This window comes from Schistocerca americana, chromosome 11 (assembly GCF_021461395.2).
Source record: "Schistocerca americana isolate TAMUIC-IGC-003095 chromosome 11, iqSchAmer2.1, whole genome shotgun sequence".
NCBI classification, from domain to species: Eukaryota; Metazoa; Arthropoda; class Insecta; order Orthoptera; family Acrididae; genus Schistocerca; species Schistocerca americana.
The window spans coordinates 66792969-66812901 of NC_060129.1; the positions used below are offsets into that span (position 1 = coordinate 66792969).

General features: G+C 38.7%; 1 long non-coding RNA gene across 1 annotated transcript in view; it reads right to left on the reverse strand.

The window, feature by feature from the left end:
- Positions 1 to 11807: 11807 nt before the first annotated feature.
- The window catches only part of LOC124553588, a 33056-nt gene continuing 24930 nt past the window's right edge, over positions 11808 to 19933 (reverse strand). The window contains exon 3 of the long non-coding RNA XR_006968068.1: positions 11808 to 11874. This is a non-coding gene — a long non-coding RNA (uncharacterized LOC124553588). The remainder of the gene's footprint in view (positions 11875 to 19933) is intronic.

Below are 19933 nucleotides of genomic sequence, written 5' to 3' on the forward strand. Positions count from 1 at the left end.
GCAGGGGGGGCACACTCAAAAACACAGTAATATTTTATTTAAAAAACAACACATAATCATGAATTTTTTGACATCATTAACTTTTAATTAATACTATTGGACCAAAGCATCATTTACAATTTATTTTACATTTTTCTACTATTGTAAATAGATACAAACAAGTACTGTTTCAAAAGTTTGGTGGTAAGATTGTGTCTTCGATCACTCGAAACATTTTTATAAGTAGAAAAGGACCGTTCTACATCAACTGAGGTGACTGGGCAGTATTTGAATTTGGGTGCTATGTTGGCACTTACCGTTTCTGGTAAAAGTTCACCCGTCCCATTAATAAAACTATCAATATGGTACAAGGGTTCAAAGCCTGGGCTATTGTATAAAATGTTTTCAAACTTTTCTGTAAGTTTTCTCAGGAATACCTCCGGCAATGAGCAGTTCACTAGAATAATTTCATTCATTAACTGAATAGATTCATTCAATGCCAAACCTTGAGTTTCAAGCTTTTTAATACTTGCAGGCATATGGGAAAAGTAGTGCTAATCACAGCAATGTCTTTTTTAATACCGGACTCATTAAAAGCTTCCTTGGATTGGCAAACTGCCAAAGCCTCTGCACTATTAAAGTCATTTACTACCCCTCTAATGGCCTTGAAATATTCATTGTAAAATGACACAGCTTCAACCTACGTACCCCAATGAGTTACGACTGGAATAATTTAATGATTGTAAAGAATCCGCCTCAATTGCAAATAGAAACCGGATGTTGACCTAGGTATCGGTGCGGATAACCATGCCTTCTTCGGAACACACTAAAACTACAAACTGTATTAATGCTGGGCGATGCCTATTTACGCACTTTGTAGTTTTAGTGTGTTCCGAAGAAGGCGTGGTTATCTGCACCGAAACCTAGGCGAACATCCGGTTTCTATTTGCAATCGAGGCGGACTCTTTATAATCATTGCACATTTGGTAATTTTTCTTTGTAGGTCTTGATGCGAGCAGGAGCCTTTAGAAACACTTTCTCTGTGGCTGAAATCAGTTTACTTACATTCAGCAAGGCGATGTGCTCAGTTAACAAAGCACATCACACGAATCAAATTACGATAAAATACTCTGAGGGTTTTTCCTGCTTTGATCATATAGGGAGCAGCATCTCAAATAAACACAAACACACTTGCATCTGCAGAAGATTCTGGATATATTTTTCTAATACCCTCAATCACAAATCTAGTGATCGTAGACTGATTTACTTTTTCAAGTTCTTTGGAGACCACTAAATAGGAAGAAGAAGGCTCTTCATTTAAATCACCAACAATTAAATTTGCAAAGTACAGGCCACAACTGTCTGCAGTTTCGTCAACTGAAATCCAGATCATGTTGCCCTCGAGTTCATTGCGTATTTCTTCCAGAACATTTACACACATTGTCGGTATGTAATTTTTACACAATGTCGATTCATCTGGTATATTTTGATTTAAGCAATATTTCTGCAGGAAGCCTTAGAGGATAGAGTTTATAAGTTTGTGAGGAGGAATATTGCTTGCAATGAATGCTCTGCACAGATCCATGTTAAACAGACTTTTTTAGTTACCTCTGGACAAGTCCCTGCTACTGCAACTTGCTGTTATCAGAAATTTTTGTCATCACCTTTCTTCTGCATTCCTGTGATAGGAAGATTTGTCTCGGCATGCTGATCTACTTGAAACTTCTTTTTTTGCACAAAACATATTTTTCACAGACTTGACAACATAAAATAATTCCGTCATATGTAAATGTTCCGGGACGGTCAGCTATCCACGAAACGACCATTCTTTTTTCGGGTGGTATGGCACACGACACGTTATACACTGCACATCATTAACACGTTCAACTGTGTACAAGTAAGCAGAAAGCTAAACTGAAAAGCTCGCGTAATTTAATTTATTTGTTGTGAACGCATACGGCAGGAGAGTGGGGGGGGATTAACCGGGGGGGCACAGGCGCAGGAGCACTGACTCTGTACGCCTCTTCCTGTTCCTATTCTGTAATGATTTCGCCATGCAGTGGGCTTTCGATTAGCTATTACATGCAGTTTTAGGTGCGGTGAATGTGTGAGACATAGAAACTAGATAGAGCTAGAGACTACCCATCTCAATTTTTAAAATATTATAAACAGAGTGAAATATGTACCGTCACCAGTTTTTATTAAAATATGCAATAACTGGTGAAAAGGAGCAAAATATGCAAATGCATATGCAGCATGCAAATGCGTATAATACGGTCCCTAGTCTTCACCAAACATCCCTCGGTTGGGATCGCGCCACAGCTTCAGCATACGGTCTATAGAGACTCGTGCATAATGCTCGAGGAAGACATTGCTTTGAAATTTAGTCAACATTTAACTCATAACAAGTTTTAAGTTTGATGTCTGTACTTCCTACAAAAAGTACATAAAAATTCTCTAAGTTGACTACGATCTAGACCTCCGTAGTGCTGTTAATTGTCTTTAGGACCAGGGTTACATTTTTTCTTCATTTAGACACATTTTCGCATTAAAATACATTTGCTACTTGAGTACCAGCAAGAACAATGATTTGCACAGTGGAACTGCCAACAGGGTTGGAGCCTGCAAAACCAGCACAGGTCCCATTCGTGTATTGCTGGTGGGAGCTGTCAACTGACAACTAATTTATATACAATAATATAATGTTGTGAAAAAATTCACATATTACAAATATGCACCAACGAGAGGCTAAAATGACAATATAACACTCTTCTCTCCCTGCACGAAGATCGCAAATTGTGTGGGCATACGGGATGTGACTACACAATGTATAGAAGTGTGGATCAGTCACAGGGGAACATTCAGATTGCTGAAGCAGTTAAGGTGAACGCTCGTAACGAGTGGAAAATTTGAGTTCGAGTCTCGGTCCAGCACAAACGTTCGTGTGTAACAAAATGCTGACATCGATGCAGATATGAAATAAGTAGATTTATTTCATAATGTTCATCCACAGCTTTTAGGCATGCGTGTCTGAAGAGCATTATATTGTGACGATGCAGACACTGTATAAACACAGACATTTTATGATATTTCAGTGCCTGTGTTGTTAAAAGTATGATGCAATGTTCCTTTGGACATACATGCATGCCCAAAAGAACAAGCACTGTGCTGACCACAGCCCACATGGAATACACAAAACGTATTAGGAGTTTCAAATACGGACAACCATCAGCTGTATAATGGAATGAAAACAACTAAAATTTGTGCCATACTGGAACTCGAACCTAGGTTTCCTGCTTTACACAAGCGGTCACCTTAACTGTTTTGGCTATCTGTGCACAACTCTTGGCCAGGCCCAAACTTCTATATGTACCCCACGTACTGAAATTTCTCTCTCTCTCTCTCTCTCTCTCTTTTTTGGCATAATTTGCATCTATTTTTGTTGATTTCATATTTCTTTTAATGATTAGATGCACCTACCTCAAATGTTGTCACGTGAGTGAAAATACACAAAGCCTTATTTCTTTGAAACTGACTGCTACAGAAAGGTGCTGATTAGGAACTTTGTGACAGTAATGTTTGCTTTTGCAAAAACTTCCAAAACCTTTTTCTTCCAAACTAGCCTTTGTTTTCTTCATTTGGCTATATTTAAGAATTTAAAAATGATTGTTCTGTTGAAAAGCCACAGCTTTTTCCTGACAGTGAGCTGAATGCGTCTCTAATTTAAGGTGTTTCTGGACATTATCACTCTTTTCTACACAATTCGATGATAACAAAATCTACAAACTATTAATTTCTATCTTTTGTGGGCATTCGTACGTGTGCAACCCATGCTTTACAATGCTACAAACAGAACAGACAAGGCAGTTAGCATAGAAGCAGAACTGAACATATCATAACGCTATGTTAACATTACGAGAAGAATTTTGGCACATAGTGCAGACACTACAGGCTTCAGTGGCATATGACAACAAGCATAAACAAACTAGAATTTTGACTGCCAGAGGGAAGAAGAGTGGTGTGCAGAAACATACCCCGCCTCCCTTTCACATGGCAACAGCCAACAGTATTGTCAAAGGGATCACCCATCTCTTCTAACGTTGTAAGGTTCATAATCGAAATCCGTAACGGATCAGGATTAGTAGCTTCACTTATTTCAAAATCGGAAAACGATAAGCAACACGTGACACAAAATATTTGGGGGAAAGCTACAGCTCAACTGCTCGCTGATGTTGGCGGACTATTGTTAACGACTCAGTGCAGGCCTAATATCTAGCAGTATTCGATACAACCACTGCTCAAAACATACTCCACCTAATTTGACACTTTAGAAATGTCCACATTAAACCATATTTTGGGCTTTTTTAACAAACAAATGTACACATTTCTTTGTTATAAAATACTTGGTCCCACAGCTGAGTACTACATTGTATTACACAGCACGTATCTTAAATAGACCATTCAACCGCCCACAACTGGCCTGGCATCAGATCATTTAGTGCACTGATATGTCATTGCATTTGTACACTTTCATTTTGCAGAAAGGTTCTTATACACATTACCTTTACAAATTGGCCTTCACCAGAAGATGCACAATACCATTAACCAAAAACTGGTTACATTTTCAATATTTTTATGCAGGAATCAAGCTATTTCAAATTATCTCTGATAAAATAGTTCATCTGGATACAATTTACTACAAAATAGCATCTAAAACGTAATTTTGCATTTTGAAGCGGAAACGTAAATTTTTCAAATCCCTATAAATTAAGTGCAAGAGTGCAGGTTGTGACGCACAGATGACGACATATGGAAGTGTTTCTTGTCATGACTCCTGTACGGATAGCCAAAGTGGTTATGGCGACCTAACACATAAACCGGGAGATCTGGGTTTGAGTCCCAGAGATCCGGGTTTGAGTTCCAGTCCAGTACGAATTTTCTGCCATCTGATTTCTCCTGAAACTGCTGCTATTGCTGGTTGTGTCCTTTTCCAGTAACTGAGCAACGACAGTCTTTTCATCTGTTTACACATGTACAGTACTTGACTTGCCTGTCCCTGAACCACATGCACATCATCATCAAGTCCTCCAGCATTTAACAATAATTTTCTAGTTATGTGAAATCACTGTACACAACTGTATCATTTGCAAAGAGTCCCTTAGAAATATCCACCTAATCTGTGTGTGTATACACAGTACAATTGTGGCTTATTATAATGCATATTCTCCAGTTTGACTTTCAACTATAGTATATAAGAAATTTTATGTATATGCATTTTCTACTACTGGTAAATGAAATACAATTAAGAGTTATCTTATTACTTCAGTGTGTAACTGACAGTCAGTATTTCATGAATACTTACACCTTCCTCTTCTTTGAGGAATATGTGGACCGGTGAGAGTGTGGCTGCTTCATCCACTTGGTCATTTATCTGCAAGTGGAAAACAAATTAGTCAATGATCTTAATAAAAAAAACAACACGAGGAACTTTTATACAAATTTTAAACGAAAAATAACCAAATACAGCCCACTGAACTTGGAAAATGAAGACAGAAATGGAAATACGTGCAAACAATTTCCAATATTTCCAAAACCATCTCAACTACGAAGAACACAGAAAAGTGGTCTCGAAGAGCTCAACAACCAGCCCTAACTCTGAACCATCCATCACTGAGGAATTACAGTCATTTCAAATCTCAAAAACCACAAGGTCTCAGAGAGACCAAATCGAGCTGAACTTTGAGGAAAAAATGTCACAGACGCTCACCACAACTTTTTTGAAGAAATATGAATACAAGAAAAACCCCTGATGAATGGAAGACGGCCCTCGTCCACCCACTCCATAAGAAAGTGTCCCAAGCAGATCACAACTATGGAGGAATCTCCCCCTAGATATAACATACAAAATACTCTCCACAGTCTTACTAAACAGAGCAAAATCCCTGTTAGACAATTAACTTGAAGTATATGAAATTGGCTTCAGGAAAGGAAGAGCCTGCCCAAAACAAACACTAAACCTCAAAAACTTCATGACATACCAAAAATGAAGAGCAAAATGATATGTTATGACTGTCATTGAGTTTTTAAAATCATGAAACTCAATACACCAGGAATCCCTTATATATACTAAAAGAATTAGCCCTAGATAACAAAAAATATAAATCCAATCAGAGAGACCCTTATCACCACATATTCTAAAGCCAAACTCATGGGAAAACACTAACCCTTTTGAAATAAAAACTGGTATAAGCTAAGGAGATGGAATCCCCCACTGCTAGTTAAGTGCTCCCAAGAAAAACTTGTTGGAGAGACTGGAACACAGAGATAGTGGAATCTGCCTAGGAGCACAAAACAAAAGGCATCAAAGCCAACTATCTATCCTTTGCAGATGATATAACCCTACTAGCTGAGACCTGGGAAATAGCCAAAGAACAGACCCTTGAACAGAAAAAGCAGGTCTCAAGGTCTCAAAACCCTCAAAAAGACCAATGTAACAACAAACACAAAAAAACCACCACAACATTTTAAAGTGGGACAACAAAAAGTAGAGATAATCAAAGAACTCAAATACCTTGCAGAATCCATCAGCTGGAATGGGCTCAAGAAAAAGGAAATGGAAATTAGAAGTAAAGTTGATCTTGTCTTCTATCTCGCAAAAAACACATACAACAAAAGGCCCCTCTCACAGAATGCAAAAATAAGCATTGTAACAGTGTAGTAGTCAAACCAGAAGCCCTGTATGCAGCTGAAACACCATCACCAACCATGGCCTAGTTGAAAGACTGGAGTAGAAGAAACAAAGGTATTAGAAACGTTTCTTGACCCCAGATTTCACAAAAATTAATCCGCACCAAAAATGAAACCCTTTACCCAACTACCGAAAAACTCTCAGACACAATTAGGACAAAAAGAATTCATTTTTATGGATACATCTTCATTCTGAACCAAAATAGATCAACTGAATAAATTATGACTACTTCTGCAGGAAAAAAATGGATTACTGAAATGGAAAAGGACTTCAGATAACTCCAAATCACAAGAGCTATGTTCAAAAATAAATCGGAGAAAAAGAGAGAGGAGGAAAAGAACACAATGGGAGGCGAGGGAGGGAAGGAGGGGGGGGGGGGGGGGGTAGGTTCCAAAATCAAATCCTAACGAACATCCACATCTCTGAAGAAGATAGGAAAGCAAGGTCAAAAGAATGAAACAATACTGAGCTGCTAACAGAAAGGCACAAAACATTAAAAAGTGATTAATTTAACATATCGCAAAGTCGGGTGAAACAAAAATAAAAAGAAGACTCTGCCGTTATTATAATGTGTGGTTTCTAAATTTCCTCAATATTAAGTGTGTTGTTGTTGATGATGTAGCCTTCAGTCTAAAGGTTGGTTTGATGCAAATCTCCATGCTAGTCCATGCTGAGCAAGCCTCTTCATCTATGCATGATACTGCAACCTACATCCATTAGAACCTGCTAGCAGTAGCCAAACCTTGGTCATTATCTCCAATTATTAACCCCCCCCCCCCCCAGTTACTTTCCCGTTACCAAACTGGTGATTGCTCAGTATGAGCATTATTAACCATACCCTTCTTTTAGTGAAACTGAGCCACAAAACTCTTTTTTGGCGAATCTGATTAGTTATTCTATCTACCCACCTGATCTACAGCATCATTCCACAGCACCACATTTCAAACGTTTCTATTCTCTTCTTGTCTGAATTGTTTATCAACCATGTTTTATTTCAGTACCGGTCTACACACGAGACAAATATCCTCAGAAATTACTTCCAAACACTTATACTTTTAGTTTGATGTTAACAAATTTCTCTTTTCTCAAAACACTTTTCTTGCTACTAACAGTCTGCATTTTATATTCTCCTTCACTGACCATCATCAGCTTTTTGTTGCACAGATAAAAAAACACATTTCATTTCCTAATCTAACTTCCTCAACATCACGATTCATCTACCTTCCACTGACCTTGTTTTACCTTCGATGGTGTTCATCTTACAGCCTCTGTTGAAGACATTACACATCCCACGCCACACTGCTCTTCCAACTAATTTGTCGACTCTGAAGAAATTACAGTGTCTTCGGCAAACCTCAGTTTTTATTTCTTCTTCCTGAACTTTAATTTCATTTAAGAATTCCTCCTTGGTTACCTTTACTGCATGCTCTACGTACATATTGAAACACATCGAGGATAGGCTACAACCCTGCCTCACTCCATTACCAACCACTATCTCCCTCTCACGTCGTTCAACTCTTTGTGACTGCCGTCTGATTTCTGTAATAGATGCAGTTACCTGTTTGGTCACTATAATTTATCCCTGTTATCTACAGAATTTCTAAGAGTACATTCCAGTCAACATTGTCAAAAGCATTCCCCGAATCTGCAAATGCTATAAATCCAGGTTTCCCTTTCTTTAACTAATCTTCTAATATAAATCACAGGGTCATTTTTTCCTCACATACCGCTACATTTCTCCACAACCTGCACTTACCTTCCCTGGGATCGGTTTCTAGCAATTTTTTCATTCTTCTGTAAATTATTTGTGACAATACGATGAATTATTAACCAGAACAAATTTTCACTCTGTAGCGGAGTGTATGCCATTAGGAAACTTCCTGAGCCACAGGCTAAACAATGTCTCTGCAACACCCTTTCTTCCAGAAGTGTTAGTCCCACAGGTTTTGAATGAGAAGTTTGGAAGGTAGGAGATATACTGGCAGAGGTAAAGCTCTGAGAATGGCAAAGATCTCTGGTTTGAGCCCTGGTCCAGTGCACAGTTTTGATCTGCCAGGAAGTTTCATGAGTTATTAAACTGATAGTTTGTCTGTCTCATATATCTTGCACAGCACATGCAATAATTATATAATGGTTGGCGCTCTCAAACATATCAGTAATACTGGACCAATGTTGTCTCAGGGTATATACGCTGGCAAGAATGGGAGGGGGGGGGGGAGGGGGGGGGAACGGATTTTTTCCCGAATTTCCCAGTTAAAAATAAACTTTCCCTTTGTTAAGTGACAATACACTTTTTCCTTGGCGCTGCCGAACTACTGACAAATCCTTTGAATTGTAAAGGTATTGTATACAAGTGTAGAACTTCCCGATACTTCAGCAAAAAATAACTTGTATATAAAATATAAAATATTTGATGCGCAGCCATCACGTACAGCACATATTTTCAAATTACAAAAGTATAAATACAAATTCCACCAATTAAAGCACGGTATCTTTCGAAGCACCGAAAACGAGATTGCGATGAGCCATTGCAATCAATCATAGCTCAAGTTACAGTACTCCCCAGCCAATGACAGCAGATATTCAGAGCACAGGACTTGTGTTGTAGTCGGCCAATAGCAACATCACTGTTAAGTAGAGCGAATATGCAAATAGGAAAAGTTAACGGTTTAAATTAATATACATTCAGTATAGCTACATGAAAAGATAAGCTATCACGTACAATATACCAGTCATCGGAAGCTTTTTGTCATTTTTTTTTTTTTTTTTTTTTTTTTAGGATACGATGGATCCTTTGACAAGCACTCCAACTTTTCCATAGAAAAGCCTATTACATGGAAAATTGCTCAAGATTTCACCTCTAACTACTTTTGAAGGATAATTTTACTCTTTGCCACTGTTATTGTATAATTCGTAATCTATGACAGAAATAAAACAGATATGAAAAACTAAGCTTGTCCTTTTTTAGTGTGTTACCTTTCAAGATATATCAAACACAAATACGCAGATTGGTTGGTTGGTTGGCTGGTTGGTTGATTATGGGGAAGGGACCAAACAGCGAGATCATCAGTCCCATCTGATAGGTGAAGGATGGGGAAGTCGGCCATGCCCTTTTATAAGGAACCATCCCAGCATCTGCCTGAAGCAATTTAGGGAAATCATGGGAAACCTAGCCAATGGCCTTGCTGCAGTAGTAACACCGGTTCCTGTCAGGTCACCGAAGTTAAGTGCTTTCGGGATTGGCTAGTACTCAGATGGGTGACCATCTGGTCTGCCAAGCCCTGTGAGCAAGCGAGGTGCACTCAGCCCTTGTGAGGCAAACTGAGGAGATACTTGATTGAGAAGTACTGGCTTCCATCTCGTAAACTGATATACGGCCGGGAGAGCGGTGTGCTGACCACGTGCCCCTCCATATCCGCATCCAGTGACGCCTGTGGGCTGAGGATGGCACGGCGGCCGTTCAGTACCATTGAGCCTTCCGAGGCCTGTTCGGAGAGGTTTTTTTTATGGAAAACCTAAATCAGAATGGCCAGACGCAGGCCTGAACTGTCGTCCTGCCGAATGGGAGACCAGTGTGCTAACCACTGTAAGGTGTTGCTCGGTCTAATATTCTGGAAATATTTAAATAATGGCATAAATGGCTGGTCTTCTAGATTCAAAATTTTTCTAGACAGCTGTCCCTCAAAGTGTTAAGTTTTGAGTGACAGTCAAACGCTCTGTGATTTAAGAAATTAATCACAGATTCTCACATGCGACGTAAGTCATCTTGCATAATAGGAAATTTACTTCGTAAATAACGCTTCTCAAACCACCATCCTCAATATTTTCCCATGACCTGTTATAAAAGTAAACTGTTGTGACATCATACTAATTGAAAGCAATTTGTTGTTACAAAATATAACACAGTCTTCATCCTAAAGCCTTCAACACATTTTGCTGTTGGCAGACACTTGTGTGTGCAGTTTGTTTTGTAGTAAATAGCGCACTTTCTTTGCAGCTAAATTTTATTTTAGCATTATTCTCTCATTTATGTTTTCTTTCTGCAATATTATCCTGCTGTAGTGGGCCAAAGTAAAATTTTTGTTACGAATATCAGTTCTTACTCGTCAAAATTACAAAAATTTAACTGGAAACTAAAACAATGAAAAATTATCAGAAATCTTAAAGATTCCTGTGTTCTCCCCAGATTTCCCAGTTAGCCTGGGGTATATACACCCTGTGTCTATCCAGCAGCCTTGTTTCAACTTCAGTCTTTCACTGTAGCAGATATGATAGGGAACTGCATCCATACAGCTTCTCTGCGATAGCTATAAGGAACAGAAGTAATATTTATTCCTTGAGCAAAACTTTCAATACCCAATATTCCATAAATTAGTCTTTATTGTGGACAACCGGTTTTGACAGTTCTGTCATCCTCTGGTCTTCAAAAAAAGTTTGTTATGAAACATGTTCCACTGTGAGCTTGTACCTTATGCCACACTGCTTAAAATGCAGGATATTATACATAATATTGTCCAAAAATAAAACCATTTACAGTTAAAAAGCACCTCGTACATATGAGCACGTTTGCATAAGTAGTGCTCGCAGAGGCTTGTTAATTCTTGAAGCACATGATATACAGCAAAATGCACATCTGTTTCTGTTTGCAGAAATGTTCCACACATTGTGGATCCACACCTCAGCTGAAGTATATGGTGCAACTACAGTTTAATGTATACTGTACATTTTAAGACTTAACGAGCCTCTGTGAGTGCTATGTATGTGAACATGCTCGTGTGCACAAGCTGCTTTTTTAACTATAAATGGTTGTGTTTTTGAAAAACCTATGTGCTGGGTTTTATCCATAAGCTACAAATTCACAATGGCACATGTTTCATCACAGAAATTTTTTAAGACCAGAAAACGACAGTTCCAACTGTTGAAACCCACTGTCAACAATACAGACTAACTTCTGTGATCTTTGCTAATGAAAGCTTTTTCCCCCTCACGAAACACAGACTGTGTCAACATGACAGAATTCAGTCAATATTCACATTACTGCAGCGCATACTCGACAATCAATGTTTCAGAATACTTACAAACTGCACTTCTTTGACAAATGTCTGGACTGATGGAAGTGGTACAACTTCATCTCATTGGCCAGGTATCTGAAAGCAGAAAAAAAAAGGTCACTCAATTATCTGTCCTCTTTTCTTTATTTCCTCTTTTTTTTCTTTAAATTGGTTTTATTCGTACAGCCATCTTACAAACGGTTTTGTTGTTCTTTTTTTCCCCTTTCTTAAAAAAAAATCAACATTACACAATATTATAAGGGCATTTAGATATGAAGTTACAAATTCTCATACACAGTGTTCAGTGGGTACAGTGGATAAGAATGACTGTTGTTATTGTCAAAAGTATGATCATATGGTGTATAAAGTGAAACTTGAGACTGGATTGAGGACTTTTTGGTAGGGAGAACATAGCGTATGATCTCGGATGGAGAGTCATCGTCAGATGTAAAGTAACTTCGGGTATGCCCCAGGGAAGTTTGTAGGGACCCTTGCTATATGTGATGTACATTAATGACCTTTTAGACAATATTAATATAACAATGGAAATAATCAATTATTGATAATACAATGTAATGCCACCGGCTCTGAAAGCTTGCAAAAGTCAAAGCCTTGTGTGTGTGCGTTCCCCTGTTGCCGCTTGGTGAGTAGGCAATATTAATAGTAACATCAGACTTTTTGCAGATGCTGCAGGTACCTATGTTGGCGTACTGTCTGAAAGAAGCTGCATAAATATTCAGTGAGATCTTGACGAGATTTCAAAGAGGTGCAAAGATTGGAAACTTGCTTTAAAGGTTGAGAAGTGTAAAATTTTGCACTTCACAAAATGAAAAGAATGTAGAATCCTACGACTATAACATCAGTGAGTCACTGTTGTGAATCAGCCAGCTCATACAAATACCTGGGTGCAACACTTTGTACGGATATGAAATGGAATGGTCACAAAGGTTCAGTCACGGGTAAAGCAGATGGCAGGATCCTAGGGAAGTTAATCAGTCTACAAAGGAGATTGCTTGCAAATCACTCGTGCAACTGGTTCTAGAATATTGATCAAGTGTGTGGGGTCTATACCAGAAAGGACTAACGAGGGATAATGAATGTGTACAGAGAAGGGCAGCACAAATGGTCACAGATTTGTTTAATCCACGGGAGTGTGTCACAGAGACACAGGCATAAGGAACTGAAATGGCAGACTCTTGAAGATATACATAAACTATCCCAAGAAAATCTATTAAGAATGCTTCAAGAACCAGCTTTAAATAACTCTAGGGATATACTACAACCTGCTATGTATTGCTCACACAGGGATCGTGAGGATAAGATTAGAATAATTACTGCATGCACAGAGGCATTCAAACAGCCATTCTTCCCATGCTACTTATGTGAATGGAACAGGAAGAAACCCTAATAACTGATACAATGGGACATGCCCTCTGTCATGCACCTCACAGTGGAATGCAGAGTGTAGATGTTGATGACAAGTACGACACCCAGTAGTCTGATTGGCAGCATTTAACTGTTGAAATATTCTTCTTATATTGCATAGGTTTCTTCCATCTCATTTAACACTAAAAAACCTGAACTTACAGGACTGAATATTTTAGTTGCTCTGATAAAGGCACTGGCATACATAAGGCAAGGCATATCATTCTCATAACAAGCCAGCTGATTACTCACCACTGCACAGTTATGTGATTCTTGAAGTTTTCCCGGCGGACATAATGTTCCATCATCTTTCGGGCATGCACTCGGGACAGCGACAATTCTTCTTGCGATATTTCGGCTAGAAACCTCCCAGCCACCTTCAAGGCGAGTAGGAGACTGAGTTCATAGTGTTTGCGTGTGCCTATTTATACGGAGAGTTACGTGATACAAAGCTGCTGAGGATTGAAAGCGCATGCTTGGAAACCGCTTATTTCACACCTTCGTTCGGAAAGAATTTCTGCTTCTTCACTTCCGACAGATGTTACCACTTTTAAAGATTAATTATTTATTTACAAGCACTGTGGATTCGCAGCAGCACTATTTTGTTTGCACTCTGCGCTTGTATGTGTATCTTTGCTATATACATCTTATCTATAACTAGCGCAGTAGTGGCGACTTTGATATCTTTGACGCATGCGCTTTCAATCCTCAGCAGCTTTGCATCACGTGACTCTCCGTGTAAATAGGAACGCGAAAACGCTATGAACTGAGTCTCCGACTCGCCTTGAAGATGGCTGGGAGGTTTCTAGCCGAAATATCGCAAGAAGAATTGTCACTGTCCCGAGTGCACGCCCGAAAGATGATGGAACACTGCACAGTTATTTATTTATGCAAGTCCTCTATTAAACAAATTTTGAAAAGTGCCAGTACTGTCTACCAATTATAAAGCAACATATTTTACATGCTCAATGCACTGTAACATGAAACTTGACTATAAACAATATTTTTAGCTTACTCTCTGGGAGAAGAATACATAAATTTTTGGGCAAATTTAAATTTACAGAAGCAACATGTTGCTGTCGGGGTCATCAATCTCGACATTGGTCTGATGGACATCTCCATGCTACTTTATCCTGTGCAAGCCTCTTCATCTCATACTAACTACTGCAGCCTACATCTTTCTGAACCTGCTTACTGTATTCCTCTCTTGGTCTCCCTCTACGATTGTTACCCACCACACTTTAGTGATCCCTTGATGTCTCAGAATAAGTCCCCTCAACTGATCCCTTCTTTCAGTCAAATTGTGCCTTTCAGTCAAGTTGTACCACAAACTTCTTTTCTCCCCAACTCTGTCCAGTACCTCATCATTAGTTACATCATTTACACATCTAATCTTAAGCATTCATGTGTAGCACCACATTTCAAAAACTTCTATTCTTGTCTAAACTGTTAACAGTTCATTTTTCACTGCCCTACATGGCTACACTCGAGGCAAATATTTTCAGAAAAGATTTCCTAACTCTTAAATCTGTATCCGATGTCAACAAATTTCTCTTTTTCAGAAAATTCAACAATGGAAAATACAGGATGGGATGTAACAATATTATGAAAAGCAAAGTTGCTACTCACCATATATTAGATATGCTTTATTTACTTGTGACAGTCTCTTTTTGTGCCTATTTGTGACTCAGCATCTCCACTATGTGGTGAGTAGCAACTTTCCTTTTCATAATCTTCTTCAGAAAAGCTTTTCTTGCCATTGCCAGCCAACATTTTATATCCCTTCTACTATGACAGTCTTCAGTCATTTTTCTGCCCAAATAGCAAAACTTATCTACTACTTTCAGTGTCCTGTTTCCTAATCTAATTTTCTCACCATCATCTGATTTAATTTGACTACATTTAATTTCCTCACAATTGCCTGATTTAATTTGATCATATTCCACTATCCTTGTTTTGCTTTTGTTGCTGTTCATTGTATATTCCACTCATTTCGTAAGCTCCTCTTCCAAGTACTTTCCTGTTTCTGACAGAATTGCAATCTCATTGACAAAGTTCAAGGTCTTTACTTCTTCTCCTTGGACTTTAATTCCTACTCCCAATTTTTCTATGGTTTTCTTTACTGCTTGTTCAATGTACGGACTAAATAACATCAAGGGTAGGCTACAACATTGTCCCATTCCCTTCCCAACTACTCCTTCCCTTTGATGCCTCTTGACTTTTATAATTGCTCTCTGTTTTTCTGTATAAGTTGTAAATAGCCCTTTGCTCCCTGTATTTTATCACCACTATCTTCAGAATTTCAAAGGGAATATTCCAGTCAACACTGTCTAAGTCTACAAATACTATAAATGTATGTCTGACTTTCCTTAACCTATCTTCTAAGATAAGTTATAGGGTCAGTATTGCCTCGTGTGTGCCTACATTTCTCCGAAATCCAAACTGATCCTCCCCAACGTTGGTTTCTACCAGTTTCCCCATTCTACTGCAAATAATTCCTGTTAGTATTTTACAACTATTACTTATTAAATGATATTTTGATAATTTTCGCTCCTGTCAGTAGCTACATTCTTTGTAACTGCAATTATTACATTCTACTTGGAGTCTGAGGTTATTTCGCCTGTTGCATACATCTTGCACTCCAGATACAGTTTTGTCATGTGTGGCTCCCCCAAGGCTACCAGTAGTTGGATCTCATCTACTCCCAGGACTTTGTTTCGAATTAGGTCTTTCAGTGCTCTGTCGAATTCTTCTCATAGTATGGTATCTCCCATCTCATCTGATCTACGTCATTTTCTATTTCTGTAATATTGCCTTCAAGTTCACCTCTCTTGTAGAGACCTTATACATACTCCTCCACCTTTCAGCTTTCCCTTCTTTGCTTAGGACTGGTTTTCCATCTGAGGACACACCATATAGTTTTTCAAATAAACCAGCTTCCTCACTTGATTATAGTTTCTTGTTTAACACAGACCCTGTATCAACTAGATGCAGTATAAATGTAGGTTTGCCTGTGCCTCTTTGTGTTTAGGAAGATGAACAATTTCTCAGAAAATACCACAACACAAAAAAGAAAGATAGAGATAAGCTTCTACATTTCAACACTTCTAGAACATTCTCCATAACTGTAACTAAAAGTGCAATACATCAGCCCCAAATACTAAAAGATAATAATCAGGGTTGCCACAAATTTCCAAGATATTTCCCTGATTTCCGGACAAGTTTTAGCACTTTTCCATGACAAATTTTGAGATCTCAAAGGTACGTTAAGACGTAAGTTGACAATCTGTCTTTGCAGCTATGGTACAATAGAGCAAATGAGGAAATATTTTAAAAATCTAGCAATCAGATGGGGTTTCCTGATGTGAGCAAAAATCTTAAGTACTAACATCAAACTCTTTTGTAATGAACTGTTTTTAGATGGGGAAACCAAGCCAAATAGTATGTGTGTTTCATTCGGCCCACTGATATTATTTTACTTCAATAAAACAAAACACATATTGTGATAAAAATGCATATTTCCTTGGAGTTGCAAGACAGATTTAAAATACCTTCACTGATTTCAGAAATAACCTCAGGAGAAAGCTGGCCTTTTGAAAGAAGTGTATAAGGTGGGAAAGAATTGTGTAAAGCAACTCTGCAGGGGACCCCCAATGAAATATCGATTCTACAATGTTCTTTATTGTCGGTTATTACCCACTGTGCTATATCTATTATTTTACAGGTATTCAGGGATTTTTCTTTCGAGAAATATATAAGCACAAACCGCCAGCAACTGGCATAATCTTTTTCTTCTTATTTTCCACACTTTCTAACATATACAGTACTTTTAAGTGCCAAAATGAACTATAACAAATAAAATGTCTATAAAATGCCACACTGTACAACATACTTATGACGAGACAGTTGTAATTCCTGAAGTCCATCGCCCACGGCCTCTGGCCTGCCGGGGAACACCACAGTCCTGGGCCCACGGATAAACCGTGAAAATCTGCTGCATTACGTCACACACAAACAGACCCAGCCTGCGGGCAGGTCGGTGAGACTAGATCCGACAGGCAGGGCCTGCACCTCAGTGGGAACCAAATGGCTTTAGGTCGGCAGGCCCGATCCGTTACAGATACCCACAGGAGCAGCCTGCACTTTTGGCCCACCTCGGAAATCCCGCGCACAGCCAGCACGAACAACAGACAGCTAGTTGAAGAAATGAGACCATGGTGATCAATCCATGCAACAGGTAACTTGCTCAAATACTCTGAGAATCAATAATAATGAGGATAGGTACTACGGTAACTCACCATAAAGATGATTGCTGAGGCTCAGACAGACATGTAGAAAAAACAATCACACTCTCACAACTAAATGTTCATCCTAAGTATTTGTCACAAAATGAGAGAGCGCGTGCGCACGCACGCACTCACTCACTCACTCACTCACTCACTCACTCACTCACTCTCTCTCTCTCTCTCTCTCTCTCTCTCTCTCTCTCTCTCTCTCTCTCTCTCCACTCAGACACAACTCAGCCACACATAACCTCTGTCTCCGGCCACTGCATCTGCAGTTTCTGAGAATCAGATCCAAATAAACTACTACTCTTGCCTCCTTGGCTCTCTTTGGCAGCTGCTAGGCTAGGGGCAAGAAGTGGTGGCAGTACTGACTGCAAGCTGAGGGGAGTGGTAGGAAGGGAAGAAGCAGTGGGAATGGGGAAGTAAGGAAGCGGCGCACACTACTCGGCTGCACCCAGCCGCGATGATGCATAACACCTCAGTAAACAAACCATTTCATTTTCTGAGACAAAATCCAAATATTTCCAGTGTTTTTTTTCATATTTCCCTCATGTGTTTGAAATTCCCTGATATTCCCTGATTTCCATAATCTGTCAACCCTGATAATATTGGAATTTTCAATGATGTTTACCCAGCCCCCCATTTCCGATCCTCCTTGTGATGGTCATAGTAGCCTCTACACCCATTCACAAACTCACAGCCTGTGAGTTCCCTCCGTGCTCTTAAAGCTCACTGAAAAGCGAGTGCTGTTTGTCACGTCCTTTTTAAAAACTTCAGAGAACACAGATAGCATAGGAATGGGTCTAAAATTCCCTACATTATCCTTTTCTCATAGAGCAGTTCACACAACTGGCCATTCGCAAAGCAAAAATTACAAATGTGGCTAATTACTGGGCTAACATATGTGCCACAGCATTTACAAATTCTGCTACACATCCCATTATAATCCACGGGAATCCTTAGTCTTCGGCAATTTAATTAGTGACTCGATCTCCCCATTGTCAGCACCACAGAGCTGTAATTCGTGTAGCAGTCATGGAAAGCCATTTTCTAAGAGTTGAATAACTCCCTACAGAAACTAAGTTTTAATTTAATTCAATAGCTGTTTTTAGAAAGTGACTCTGTAAGTGTAACAAAATAGCAAAGCTATCATAGTTGTGGCACTGCTGTCCATTGACCCTGTGTAATGTGCGTGAATTTTACTGAGAATTTTCCGAGAAGAGAAGAGAAGAGGAAACTGATTTCGAAATTCAAGTGCCGAGACAAGTCATCCACCAAGAAACTGGAAATATTTGAATAACACAGTTTGGAAATGGTAGGAGTAAACTTAGTAAAGACTTCTAGAAATTTTTGAGAACAATTCTCATGGAGAAACATCAGACTGGCTAACAGTACTTCAAGAATGGATAAAAAACTGTCTCAACCACAATAAAACATTTATTTAAAAGTGTTACCGGTTTCAGTCAGATTGTGACCATCTTCAGACCATTTATATGACGACGGTAGGCGGTGGCGCAGTGCTGAATGGGACAGGTATTATGACTCCACAAAGCGAGTTTTTGACATTCATGGAGTAATAACAACAGCTCCATTCACTGCCACTACCTAGCATCGTGGTATAAATCTTTTGAAGATGGTCACATTGTAACCGAAACTGATAAACATTGTAAACAAATGTTTTATTGCGGTTGAAACTGTTTTTAATTCATTATTAAAGTAAGAGTTTTGTCTACTGTGTGTATTCCAGTGATGTAATGATATAAAAAAATAAGAGAGTTTTATAACAATTATGCATGAAATGAAAGGATGTTTCAATATTTGTAATTAATAATTTTCAATACTCTATAATTTAAATGCTAAGCATAAATGACTTTTTGCAACCAAATGTGGTTGACCACAGTGGACTTCTGACTAGGGCAGTTTGCTCAGGTGACTTGCTGAGCAGAGAGCATGTGAAGTGTTTTGGGGTCTCTTGTCAGTGGATGCCAATCTGGTAATGTTGTTTAGGCAGCAAAATGGTACTCGTACATGAGTGTTGAGTAAAGAATTTTGGAAGTTAATGTTTTAATGTTCAAACTGAAACATATCAGTGTTTCGATCAGTGGTTCTGAGATATCAGTAGATGGCATCCTTTTGTGCACGACTTAAGTTTTTTTTAGATTCACATATATAGTTTATCCAAAGACTGTAAGTCATTTGGCCTATTTCATTTGTTCTTGTTATGATATTGAACAGGTTCCAGCATCTCGATATCATAAGATCTCATCTTTCATTTTGTATTTGGTGTCAACGAATCCTGTGTCTAGGTGTTAGAGCTCGAAATCTGAAATATTGTGAATAAATCAAGTGTTTCAAAAGTCTTGTTTACATTGATCAGAATTGCCCTGATTCCAGCTGTTTAAATATATCACACAATGTATTTCTTAAAAATTCACTGACTGTAT